The 13,635-nt window shown below is 34.4% G+C and overlaps 1 long non-coding RNA gene across 1 annotated transcript; it reads right to left on the reverse strand.

The window, feature by feature from the left end:
* Positions 1-11,839: 11,839 nt before the first annotated feature.
* Positions 11,840-12,677, reverse strand: LOC141666674 (uncharacterized). Its single transcript, XR_012552313.1, has 3 exons — positions 12,597-12,677; positions 12,318-12,402; positions 11,840-11,965 (listed from the first exon to the last, which is right to left on the reverse strand). It is a non-coding gene; the product is annotated as an uncharacterized LOC141666674 (long non-coding RNA).
* Positions 12,678-13,635: the final 958 nt, after the last annotated feature.

Raw genomic sequence — 13,635 nt, forward strand, 5'->3', positions numbered from 1 at the left:
AGCACTTAAGACCTTTGTTTATGCTTATCTCGTGTATCCTATTATAATGTGATTTATTCTTTTAATCTAAATTGTTTGTTAAGATGCAGTAGTTAATAATTGGATTGAGATAGCTAGATGAGATTCTTCAATAAGATTGGACTAGATAGAATTAGTGATTTATTTGTTAATTCTGTTTGTTCCATATCATGCCTGTCTTGCTTAATTCTTATGTGTAATATTTCTTAATAGATGCCATATATTCTCAATGCAATGCTTGTATATTTCTATGCCATGAATGCATATCTTAGTACTTGCATTAATTGTAGAAGAAGCATATTTAGGATTATAATAGGGCAAAGACTGCTAGTCTTCCTTATGTCAGGTTGGAATCATTTTTCTCCTAGCCTAGAGACAATTTTGTCAAGGATATCAAAATGGAGAAAATGGTCAGTCAAATATAAGAATTAGCATGATAAGGTTGCAGCTGTTGTTATCTCTAATTATAATAATATCTCTAATCCATCTAGACCCAAACTGATAAGTTGGGTACCATGAACTGTTATTCCATTTGTGAGTACAGGACATAACAGGTTAATTGATTCATATATATTCTTGGTAATTCATACTCAAAGCATATGATCGAAGAAAGAGCCTCACAATCAAATATGATTAGAAAAAGCTATTCCGTCAATAATCTTTGGAGATGACAACAAAGGTTTTCATCACGGGACAAGCTATGAAGAAAAAAGAATGTCATCATGGATTCAACAATTGCTATCACTGATAACAACTAATCATTGGAGTCATTGATAACAGTTGAAGCATCTTTCTTGCTGGAGAATCAAGGCACAAATCCTCTTATCAAACAGTTCTTCATCAAAGGACATAATGTCAATTCAATGAAGGATCAGTGTCTCATCTGAAGCAGGAAGGTTGAGAAGCTTGCTCTTCTTAGAGTAAGGAAAGAATATGTTTATGGCTAGACTGGAATCTCAGGAAAGGTGAAGTCAATGGTTCTACTATATAGCTTCATCTGATAAAAGTTTAGTTATGGTATTAGAAGCTCTCACCTTTGAACATCAACTCAAGGAACTGTTTTGTAAAAAGGGATTGGTGAGAGGACTGCCTCATCTGTAATTTAGAAGATGATAAATGTGAGGCATGTCAGAAAGAGAACTCAAAGACAACATCACATCAAAGTAAAAATAAACCTTAATGATGGTAGATGGCTAATCTTAACACAAAGTTGTTTTTTGTGCGTTCTCAAGACAAGACATCACATATGGTGATTAATCGTATCAGAAGATCAAGCTGGAAGCAACTGTAAAAGAAATGATCTTGTGGTGAGATAATGGAACTAAATTCAAGAAGCAGTTCTGATTTATATCTGTAATATCAAGAATATTTTGAGACATATTCAAAACTAGGAGCTCCGTGTCAGAATGGAGTGGTACAAAGGAAGGACCAGAACTTGATTAAAGCTACAAGGGAAATATCATGCTAATCAAGACTTTCTAAATACCAAAGCGCTGAAGCAGTCAAAACAGTTTGCAACAAGTAAGATTAAGCCTTGATCAGGATGTATACATGAAGACCACTAATGAGTTAATGGCCAATAGAAGCAAACACTGGATAACCTGAAAGTGTTTGGAGAGAATGTTCTACAGAAGCAAACAATGAAATGTTTTCAGTTGTTTGAAGATCTTGGCATTTGCAGCTAAGACTTGTTAGGATATTTTTCATGGCTACTCAGTGGAGTATATAACCTATAGAGCATTTATGGTTGATCAACAAAAGATGATTGAAAGTCTAAGTGCACAGTTCAACAACTCCGTGCTCCAAGCTGTTGCAGGAGAAATTAATGGTATTGATGATTCATATCCAAGCAGTGGAATGGAAGTGTATAACACAACTCATTACTTCAATGAAGCCAGTCAGCAGGGGTAAGGATTTTCTGGAAATCCCAGCTGAAAGGAATATGTCCTAAGTCCAATCAGGTATTAGGATTTAGGAATAACTTTTATGTAATATGTTTTGATTTCATTAATATTAATAAAAGACTTGTTTTGTTTTTATTACGGGCTTTATCTATTTAAGTGTTTAAATAAGATATACCGTAGTTTAGAGTAAAGCTTTTTATGGATTATGATGAGATCATAATAGTGAGACCTAAAAAGATGATAACTCTAAACTTAAATAGTTCCTGGTCGTAGGATTACTAACTGGTAATTAATAATCCGCAGAGATCGGTACATACTATGCTTACTTCATTATGAAGGATGTCTGTTCTCATAGACATTTGTGTGGTGACACTATAGCTAGTATGTAGGTGCTTATTATGGAATAAGTTCACTGAACATGACTCGCACAGCTGAACAACTGATGGAGTTGACTCACGTGTCAGCAGTTATTTGCTTAGTGATAGTTGTACAAGTATCCTTAGACTTGAGGTCATCATAGTCATCTTGTGTACACTGAACTATGCTTTGGTTTAGTTCTTAGTCTCCAGGGACAATTATTAGGGCTCTTCTGGGTATAGGAATTTGTACACGAAGATAGTGTATGATCAATAAAGGATCTACTCCTTCCAGTGAAGGAAGCGAATGTTCAAGGCTGATCCACTTATGCTAGTTCAGGAATCTCTGGCCAGAGTGAATGAAATTAGAAAGGAGTTTCTAATTTGCATAGAACTACGCATAGTAAATGGTAAGCAAGTGATTGAATTAGATAGGCTTGACACGAGATCCATGCCTTGTATTTAATCGGGACATTGTAGGGTAGAAGGAGTTTATTGTACGGTAACTATTGACTGACAGGTTCTTGGTATTCTAAGCAGTGAATTCATATTATCCGGATAGTCGCGATATGTTGAGAAGCATCACTCACGATGTAGAATAAATGTGATTAATTAATTAATCATATTTAATAAATTAGAGAATTTATATAAATAAATGATAAAATAGTTTTATTATTATTTATTTCTACTATCGGCTTAATATTGAACCTACAGGGTCACACCATAAAAAGAGAATGATTTAATGGTGGAGGAATTAATTAATAATGGCTAATAATTATTTATTTGTGAAATAAATAATTAATTGGAAAATTTAATAATTGATTAAATGAGATTTAATTTATTATAAATTAATTAAGAAAAGTTCTTAATATTATTAATTAAGGATTTAATTTTTGGAAATTAAATCAAGAGAGAGAATTATTTCTAAAGTGTTTAGAAAAAGGATTAATAATTAAAAGGTGTTTTAATTATTAATGAGAATAATAAATGGGATAATAATAATAATATTTATGGGAAAATTTCAGCTGAAAATTTTGCCTATAAATACACTATTATAGACCCTATTTTATTCTAACCCACAAAGAACCCGAAAACCCAAAAAGTTTGGAAAACCCAATTCTCTCCACCTTCTTCCTCCTCCTTAACATCGTTTTCTTGGTGGATACCGGTGGAGTGCTTCACACTTGAGGAGCAACTGCTAAGGATCTCTGATCGTTGTCTCCGAATTATTTTAAAAGGTTAGATTCGATCCCTCAAATTTTTATTCACGATTTATATGCTCTTATTTGGATTTTGTATGTGTAAAAGTGTTTTGCCATTCCCCCACTGCGTTAAAAATCCAACAATGGTATCAGAGCATAGGTTGTACGCTTATAGATCTGTGGTAAAAATTTCAGAATTTTATGTGCTTGTATGAATTAATTATGATTTTTACAAGTTATATTATGGATTAATTTTGTCTGATGAGAAATCGTTTCTCCGAATAATTTTGAATGTTGATCTGGGTTCTACAAGTGTTGTAGGTCGTCTGAGTATTTTTTTCATAATTTTATGATGTATAGATTTTTTATTATGAATTTTTGAAGTTGTTGCAATTAAATTCGTAATTAAATAAACATATATATATATATATATATATTATTTGTTAGTATGTATATATATAGATCTGTACTGTTGTCTGCTGCTGTCTTGTCTGTCTGGAATGTACGACTGTCAGGTCAGGCACGACATTCGAGGAGGTAAGCTGTCGGCGGCTGCAAATAAAAAAAAATAGGGGTGTAACGCATTCCGGGAATGCGTTACACACCTGTGGCGCATTCACGGAATGCGTTACACCCTTATAACGCATCACCGGAAGGCGTTACAGGGCTTGTAACGCGTTCCTGTAATGCGTTATAGCCCGTCTGTTGATTTTAAAATTGATTTTCTGGGAGTTTCGTAACTCCGTTTTGGGCGTGCAATATACCGTTGGATTCATTTTTCCGAGACGGATCTAAGGAGTGATCAATTTTAGTTTATATAAAAGTTTGGAACTGTTTATATTTCCATGAAGTGTTTTAAAGCTGTTTTTGATTGTTTTAATTGATTTTAAATGCTTCATGTGATACATAGAGATGTATAATGCTTAGACTAATGTGCTAGATGATATAACATGCATACCTTGATATTTATTCATGTTGATATATGTGATATATGCTTAGTTTATCATGCGATGATAGATTTAGGTGAACTTAAATGAACATAAGGCGTTTGCTAGACAACCTAGTATAGTGAAATTGTTTCATAACCTTAATAACAATATTATGAATACAATCATGATATTCTTGTGTTTGTGAAACACGTAATTGAATATAAATTTTTGATATGAGAGAAATGATGATTCTGTCAACAACAGATTTCTATCTGTAAGAAAGGGTTAGTAAGTGACGCCTCTTGACAATGCTCCACCCGATCTGGGAATCATCTGATTATTGATTATTGATTTGAAATATTTAATTTAAAAGGAATAATTTCTTTATAATATGATTATGATTGTAACATAATATAATCCCTCTAAAATTAAATAATATCAAGTAGTAATTGGCCAATGACACAACGGGCTTGTGTCGGTCATAGCCTTCCAACATGATAGAAAAATAGTTCTTATTTTTGAATGATTGTCGGTTCGTGCTACAGCCGAGGGCTTTGATTTCGAAATAAGAAATACTTGTCTATTACATAGAGATATGTACATTGAATAAGAATCTAAAGGTCGGTACGTGCTACAACCGTGGGCCTTTGGGGACTGATTCAACTGTACGGAATGTTGGGTTAGACTTGACTTAGAATATTGAGTTTGTCGTGCTACAGCCGAGACTCAATTATTCAAGAGGCTAAAGTTTGATTAGGGAATAATATGATATGTAATTGACAAGAGTTGTCTGCCTATTGAACATTACATGGCGGTTCGTGCTACAGCCGGGGTCGTGTAATGGAATGTAGGATCCCTATTCCCACTAGCATTATGAACGCTTAATTTTTCACGTAGGGGGTTGAATAAATTAGGAAAACTAGTGGGATCCACTTATGAATAAAGACCCGATTCATATAGTGTTATGAAATGAAATCGAATATTTGCTAAGTGTTGTTATGTGTTTATCATTTACAGATTTACTTTGTACGTTATGTCTTCTGCACTATCACTCAGGAGCATACTAGATGCTCACAAATTGACTTGTCCTAATTATGCTGACTAGCTTCGAAACTTGAGAATTGTTCTCAGGATTGAAAAGCTGGAATACGTGATTGACTCACCTAAGCCTACTGAATATGCTAGTGATGCACATAATGATGAATATGTTATGTATCGTAAGTGGATAGATGATGCAAATGTTGCTCAATGCATCGTGCTAGCTTCCATGAACATTGAGCTACAGAAGCAACATGAGCATATGGATGCTCACACTATCCTAATGCATCTACAAGAGTTGTATGATGTGGCGGGGAGGACAGCTCGATATGAGATATCAAAGGAGCTGTTCGGTTGTAGGATGTCTGAGGGATCATCTGTGAATGACCATGTACTTAAGATGATCAATTTGATTGAACGTCTTGGACAACTTGGTTTTGCCATGGATGGGGAGCTGAGCCAAGACTTGGTCTTGCAATCGCTTCCGAGTTCGTTCTTGCAGTTTGTTGTGAACTTTCACATGAATAAGTTGGATGTCAGCCTGCCTGAACTCCACAACATGTTGAAGACTGCGGAATTAAATTTTCCTCTAAGAAGAGTTCTGTTCTTCTAATTGAAGGTTCCAATCCTAAGAAAAGAAAGAGGAACTCTTCCAAGAAGAAGAAAGTAGGTGAGAAAATGCCAGTTCCACCAAAAGCTGAAGACCCCAAGAGCAAAGTTGTTTGCTTTCACTGTAACAAGGTGGGGCACTGGAAGAGGAACTGCAAGGTTTACCTTGCAGAATTGAAGAAGAAGAAGGGTAGTGAGACTACCGCTTCTGATTCAGGTATGTTCATGATAGAAGTGAATATGTCATTAAATCAAATTTCTACTTGGGTATTAGATACCGCCTGTGGTTCTCATATCTGCAATTATTGCAGGGACCAAGGAGAAGTAGGACTCTTGAAGAAGAGGAGGTGATTCTACTGATGGGAAATGGAGCAAGAGTTGCTGCTGAAGATGTAAAATCATTTCATTTACATATGCCTACGGGCAAGACTATTGTTTGAAATAATTGTTATTTTGTTCCCTCGATTGTGAGGAATATTATTCCCATGTTAGACTTGGCTGGATTTTCAATTATTATTGAAAATTATGAATGTTCTATTCTTAGAGATAATATTCTTTATGGACGTGGTACTTTAAATAATGGTCTGTATAAATGTGACATAATTTACTTCAGATTGAACAAACTAATAAAAGAAAAGGGATGATGAAAATCTCACTTCATAGTGGCACTGCAGTCTCCATTTAGTGGACATGGAGAGAGGGCTGCAGATTTGCTAGGAATGGTACACAGAGATGTATGTGGACCAATGTCTACGCAAGCCATGGGTGGATTTTCATACTTTATTACTTTCATAGATGATAGATCTAGATTCGGATATGTGTTTGATGAAACACAAGTCTGAGGCCTTTGAAAAGTTCAAAGAGTAATAAGTATGAAGTGGAGAAACAAACCAACAAAGTATTATAATTCTTCGATCAGATCGAGGTGGTGAATACTTTAATGGAGTGTTTCTAGATTATCTCAAAGTAAATGGTATAGTCTCCCAGTGGACTCCTCCAGATTGGTATCTGAAAGGAGAAATTGAACTTTGTTAGACATAGTTCGGTCCATGATGAGCTATGCAAATCTTCCAGTATTCCTATGGGGTGATGCATTGGAAACCTCAGCATATTTACTGAATATGGTGCCTTCCAAATCTGTTCCTCAAACTCTGTATGAGATATGGAAAGTAAGGAAACCGAGATTAAACACGTTAAGATTTGGGGATGTCCAGCTTATGTCAAGTAAGTTGACCCAGATAAGCTGGAATATCGATCCGTAAAATGTAGTTTTGTGGGATATCCTAAAGAGACTTTAGGGTATTACTTTTACACCGATCATCGGGTTTTTGTCTCCAGACATGCTACCTTCTTGGAAAAGGAGTTTATCCTTGAAGGAAACAGTGGGAGCAAAATTGAACTTGATGAAGTTCAAGAAGCATAAACTACTACGGATCAAGTGGAAACACCTGTTCTGACTGAACAACCTCTTGTGGAACAGCCCATTCATAGATCAGGGAGAGTGTCTCGCCAACCTGAGAGGTAATATGGCCTTGTCATTGAGAATGACAATGAGTTGTCGATCATTGATGATGACGACCCTGTGACCTATAATGAGGCTATGAGTAGTGTTGACTCAGAGAAATGGCATAGTGCCATGAAATCCAGAATGGAATCTATGTATACGGTATACAAAAGATAGATTATAGCAGATGGCCAGGTGGAGACCTATAAGGCCGGGCTTTTGGGAAAACAATTCAAACAAAGGCAATGGATTGACTTTGATGAAACCTTTTACCTGTAGCCCTGTTATAATCAGTTCAGATTTTGCTTGCGATTGCTGCTTACTACGATTATGAGATCTGGCATATAGCCAGATGGTTTTCTTTCCAAGGGAAATGAAAGCCTAGTGTGTAAGCTACTGCGAACCATATGTGGTTTAAAGCAAGCTTCTCAAAAGATGGAACATTCATTTTGATGAGACAATCAAAGAGTTTGATTTTATCAAAAACGAAGATGAACCATGCGTCTACAAAAGGGTTAGTGAGAGCGCGGTAACATTTCTTGTATTGTATTGAAATAGAGTTGACACACATAACAACATAGCAGACCCACTCACAAAGCTACTTTATGAAAGTTACTTTGATCGTCATAAAGACAAGATGGGTATTAGATACCAGAGTGATTGGCTTTAGTATAAGTGGGAGATTGAAAGGAATATGTCCTAAGTCCAATCAGGTATTAGGATTTAGGAATAACTTTTATGTAATATGTTTTGATTTCATTGATATTAATAAAAGACTTGTTTTGTTTTTATTACGAGCTTTATCTATTTAAGTATTTAAATAAGATATACCATAGTTTAGAGTAAAGCTTTTTATGGATTATGATGAGATCATAATAGTGAGACCTAAAAAGATGATAACTCTAAACTTAAATAGTTCCTGGTCGTAAGATTACTAACTGGTAATTAATAATCCGCAGAGATCGGTACATACTATGTTTGCTTCATTATGAAGGATGTCTGTTCTCATAGACATTTGTGTGGTGACACTATAGCTAGTATGTAGATGCTTATTATGGAATAAGTTCACTAAACATGACTCGCACAGCTGAACAACTGATGGAGTTCACTCACGTGTCAGCAGTTGTTCGCTTAGTGATAGTTGTACAAGTATCCTTAGACTTGAGGTCATCATAGTCATCTTGTGTACACTGAACTATGCTTTGGTTTAGTTCTTAGTCTCCAGGGACAATTATTAGGGCTCTTCTGGGTATAGGAATTTGTACACGAAGATAGTGTATGATCAATAAAGGATCTACTCCTTCCAGTGAAGGAAGCGAATGTTCAAGGCTGATCCACTTATGCTAGTTCAGGAATCTCTGGCCAGAGTGAATGAAATTAGAAAGGAGTTTCTAATTTGCATAGAACTACGCATAGTAAATGGTAAGCAAGTGATTGAATTAGATAGGCTTGACACGAGATCCATGCCTTGTATTTAATCGGGACATTGTAGGGTAGAAGGAGTTTATTGTACGGTAACTATTCACTGACAGGTTCTTGATATTCTAAGCAGTGAATTCATATTATCCGGATAGTCGCGATATGTTGAGAAGCATCACTCACGATGTAGAATAAATGTGATTAATTAATTAATCATATTTAATAAATTAGAGAATTTATATAAATAAATGATAAAATAGTTTTATTATTATTTATTTCTACTACCGGCTTAATATTGAACCTACAGGGTCACACCATAAAAAGAAAATGATTTAATGGTGGAGGAATTAATTAATAATGGCTAATAATTATTTATTTGTGAAATAAATAATTAATTGGCAAATTTAATAATTGATTAAATGAGATTTAATTGATTATAAATTAATTAAGAAAAGTTCTTAATATTATTAATTAAGGATTTAATTTTTGGAAATTAAATCAAGAGAGAGAATTATTTCTAAAGTGTTTACACTACAAGAAAAAAGTCCATAGACATCGCTTTTTGGCCGATGTCTATGTTGTTTGCCAACCGATGTTGATGTCGGTGATGTCTATTCTAGACATCGGTGAATACCCGATGTCTATACTCGGTTAGACATCGATTTTAGTTAAAAAACAGATGTCTATGTATTGATTATTTACATAAAATGCTATAAATAAATTATTTAATAACTAAATTACACCTAATTAAACATGTTAAATATATCATGAGCTATGTTTTCTGTCACAAAGATATCGATTTTAGTGAAAAACACTGATGTCTATGTGATGATTTTTTACAAAAAATGCTATAAAAAAATTATTTAATAACTAAATTGCACCTATTAAAACATATTAAACATATATTGAGCTATGCTTTTTGTCACAAAAACATCGATAATTTTGACAGAGGTGATGTAAAATGACATATTAAACATCTGTTTCTTTAATGAAAGGTGATGTCTAATTTAGCATATAGACATCAGTGTTTTCTAGAATAAAGTGATGTCTATGTATCATTTAGACTTGAACATGTTAGTCTTTAACATCAGTTGTTTGTCTGAAATTGATGTACATTGTGTTTTTTGACATCAGTTTTGTTTGGTTAAAAGTGATGTTTATAATGTTACTTGACATCAGTTTTATCTTAAACAAAGTGATTTCTATGTTTCATTTAGACTTGAACCTGGATTTCTTTGACATCAGTTTTTTACCTTAAAGTGATGTACATTATCTTTTTTGACATCAGCTTTTCTTAATTGAAAGTGATGTGTAAGAAGTTTATAGACCAAATTGTGTAAAGTTTTACATCACTAATTGTGTAATTATTGTCTGAGAACGTCAACCAAAATAGTAAAACATATGATCTGAAATCTAAACTATTACATTCTCCAGAAACCAACTGAAGACATTCAGTCTAATAAAAATTGTAAGATAGTTTTTTCACTATCCTGTTTTGAACACTCTTCAAAATATGAGACACCAATCCTCTCTACACAAGACAGCAAGGGCCCATATAAGTTCCCATTATTTAGATATCTCAACAACTGCAGAGGACAAGATGAGCAAGCCGCTTTATCCCAAGCAAGCAAGTATGATCCCCCACTTACTGGACAGATGCCATGTGCACGATCAAATCAACCACACAGGTGTTGTTTTAACCTCCCAAAAAGAGCATATGTAAAAAAATTTAACAGTCAACTTTGCTCATAAGAGAAACAACTGAACCGCAAATCACAATTAGATGATAACGATTGTTTACCTGCCTCCTATTAAAAGTAGGGTTCCAGTTCCCCACCTCTTTGTGCCACTTGTTTTCGGATCAAAAGCCACAAGTTGAGCATGCCTTCCCATTGCAAACAAATATATTTTCTCAAATGAGTGAAGTTTGTGCATTATAGTATATGAAAAAGAAAAATTAGGTGAGACACACACACAGAAAGAGAGTGAGAGACATACCCATTCCAGGAACTTGATAGTCATTGACGATCTCAAAGTTCTTGTAAGTGTAACCAACAAAGTTAACATCCTTCGACGAAAGCATCTGTATATTTAAAAAGAAGAATTATAACCAACTATATACATGCTTTTATATTATGCTTTGTACATTGTAAACACTTCTGAAAGTAAACTACTCTAGTGGAGATGACAATTCAGATCCAGTATTGTCCAGTGTCCACTTTTTTACAAATTAGGAATCCAGAATCCAGGGTTTTCTCTCCCAGTCCTGTTATGCAGGGTGGTCAATAATGGCAGCTCTCTATAAGCACCATACCCTTTTCTACCGTATCAATTTCCACATGACACGAAATTCAAAGAAACCTGGTGACAAATAATTTGGAGCCAAATGTACATTGACATGCAACAGATTTACTGGAAGTGCAGAAACTGAAGTTGGAATGCTTCTTAAACATAATCATTATAAGTTATAAAAAATTTAAAGCAACAAGTGAGATTACCTTTCTCCACGGACCAGATCTTGCTGAAGCCTGAGTTTGGTGTTTAGACTGCAAGGAAATAGAAAGAGGAAAAACAAATAAGCATAGACTGTAAAGAAACTTACACGCTTTTAGAAATTCAAATAAGAACGAATAAAAACACATTTACCTCATTAAACTTTTCAAAATTTTGGGTGTCCAATTCATCATTCACCTCGGGAATGAAAGCAGCTTCCATATCATATAATCTGTCTCATTCAACACCTTTAAACCAATGATGGGCCTGAAATAAATAGTGCAAAAAGGTAATTCACTCTATTTCTTAAGCACTTCCAGAACAAGTCCAAGAACATAGAATAGGACACACCATACAACACCTTAATTTCATCTGCACCTTTTAAACCCAGCCTGTGATTTACATTACAAAGTATTTTGCTAATTAGGTATTTCACTTCTGAAGACAATTGTGCTTCTTCGGGAAACTTCAGGTGTGTTCTCCAGTTAACTATCTGCAAGAGTTCGAGGAATTGTAACAATTAATACTTTGGCGTTTCTAGGAAAGTTTGCACTTCCATGCAAATATTTAATGAAGCATCAAGCAAGGATACCGTGTAATGCACTCATTGCCAGTAAACAGTGAATCCAGGAGCGGGAAGAAGGGTGACAGGCGAAGAAAAGAAAAGAGAATTAAATAATTGAGAAAAAAGATAAGAAACAAAATTGAGGACTGCCGGTTCGGCGAATCAATTGGCTCTTGAGTTTTGACCGGAAAATGGTAATTACCAATCTAGACATATTTATCATAACAAGTGACAAATTTGCTAAAACTCCTTAAGAAACAGATATGCATAAACAACCTACCTTTCTACAAGTTGTCATGGGATCATCAGAATAGAAAGGTGGGTATCCCACGAGCATTTCAAACATAATAGCACCAAGTGACCACCTGGAGACCAATAAGACCATTAGTCCAGATACTCCTAGCAAAAGCAAATTCAGAAAAGGACAGACTTTATCAACCATGCCCTAAAATTTCATATAGGCAAACTTTTCTTTTAGCTTCTAAGAGCGATGCTTATGATATATATAAACATTTCCTCGAGGGATTCAAGCTCTTCTATTTTACATGCAAGAACTAACCAATCACATTCCAATGGGTATCCTTTCTTTAGAAGAACTTCAGGAGCAATATAATCTGGTGTGCCAACAGTTGAATATGCCTGCAATATCCAGAAAATAATTTACAAGAAAGATGAGAAAAACCCAATGCCTTAGAGATTTGTTTCTATACATATAATGATTGCACTGCAGAGAAGCGGCTGAACTTCCCGTAGAAGCAGAATATACATTTTCAATGAAATCTAGAGCACAATGCAACCTAACAAATATATTGTCTGAATCCCATCATCCTCCTATAAGAGAAGACACTCTTGGTAGATAGTGTCATCAAATGGACAATGGTAAGGCAATGCAAATGATTTCTCAAAAGCCACAAGTTGAGCATGCCTTTCCATTGCAAACAAATATATTTTCTCAGAGTGCATTTAAAAAAACATTATCTTCTTAAGTTCATATAACCTCAGGTAGCGCAAAAAAATCAAAGTTTGACCTGAAGGCAACCATTTCCAGGAATGTTTTGTGCAGATGGAAAAAGTAGTAATTAGCTTCAAGGTATCAAGTAAAGAGTGACAAAGAAAATTGGATGTACAATTATACCAGTTTCTTCTTTCACTTCTCTAATGGTTCCATTAAATATTTCTTCAGAATGCATAGTCAATAAAGAGAAGGCATTGTTAAATAGCTCATATTTTAGGATAGTTATTATAATAACTCATCAGAATTGACACAACTAATCAAATATCAAAATAGAAAAGCAAATTGCAGACACAAGTCAGATTTTGTGGAGAGAAATAGAACAACAAAACAGCAAGTCAGATTCTGGTTCAAAACTCAAAAGAAATTTTAATAAATTGCATACGTATACTTCTGCAAATAAATTTTAATAAATTACATTTGGTGGAACTTGATCAGTATATAAGAAACTGAAGAAAAAGAGGAGAGGCAAATAAAAAAGAAACTTACATGTATATCGATTAAATTGAACATCACATATGTTCTTCAAGACAAGTTACATCAATTTTTAGATACATGTAAAGTTTAGTCTCGACCATAATCAGTC

The sequence above is a fragment of the Apium graveolens genome, chromosome 6 (assembly GCF_009905375.1).
Source record: "Apium graveolens cultivar Ventura chromosome 6, ASM990537v1, whole genome shotgun sequence".
Taxonomy (NCBI): Eukaryota; Viridiplantae; Streptophyta; class Magnoliopsida; order Apiales; family Apiaceae; genus Apium; species Apium graveolens.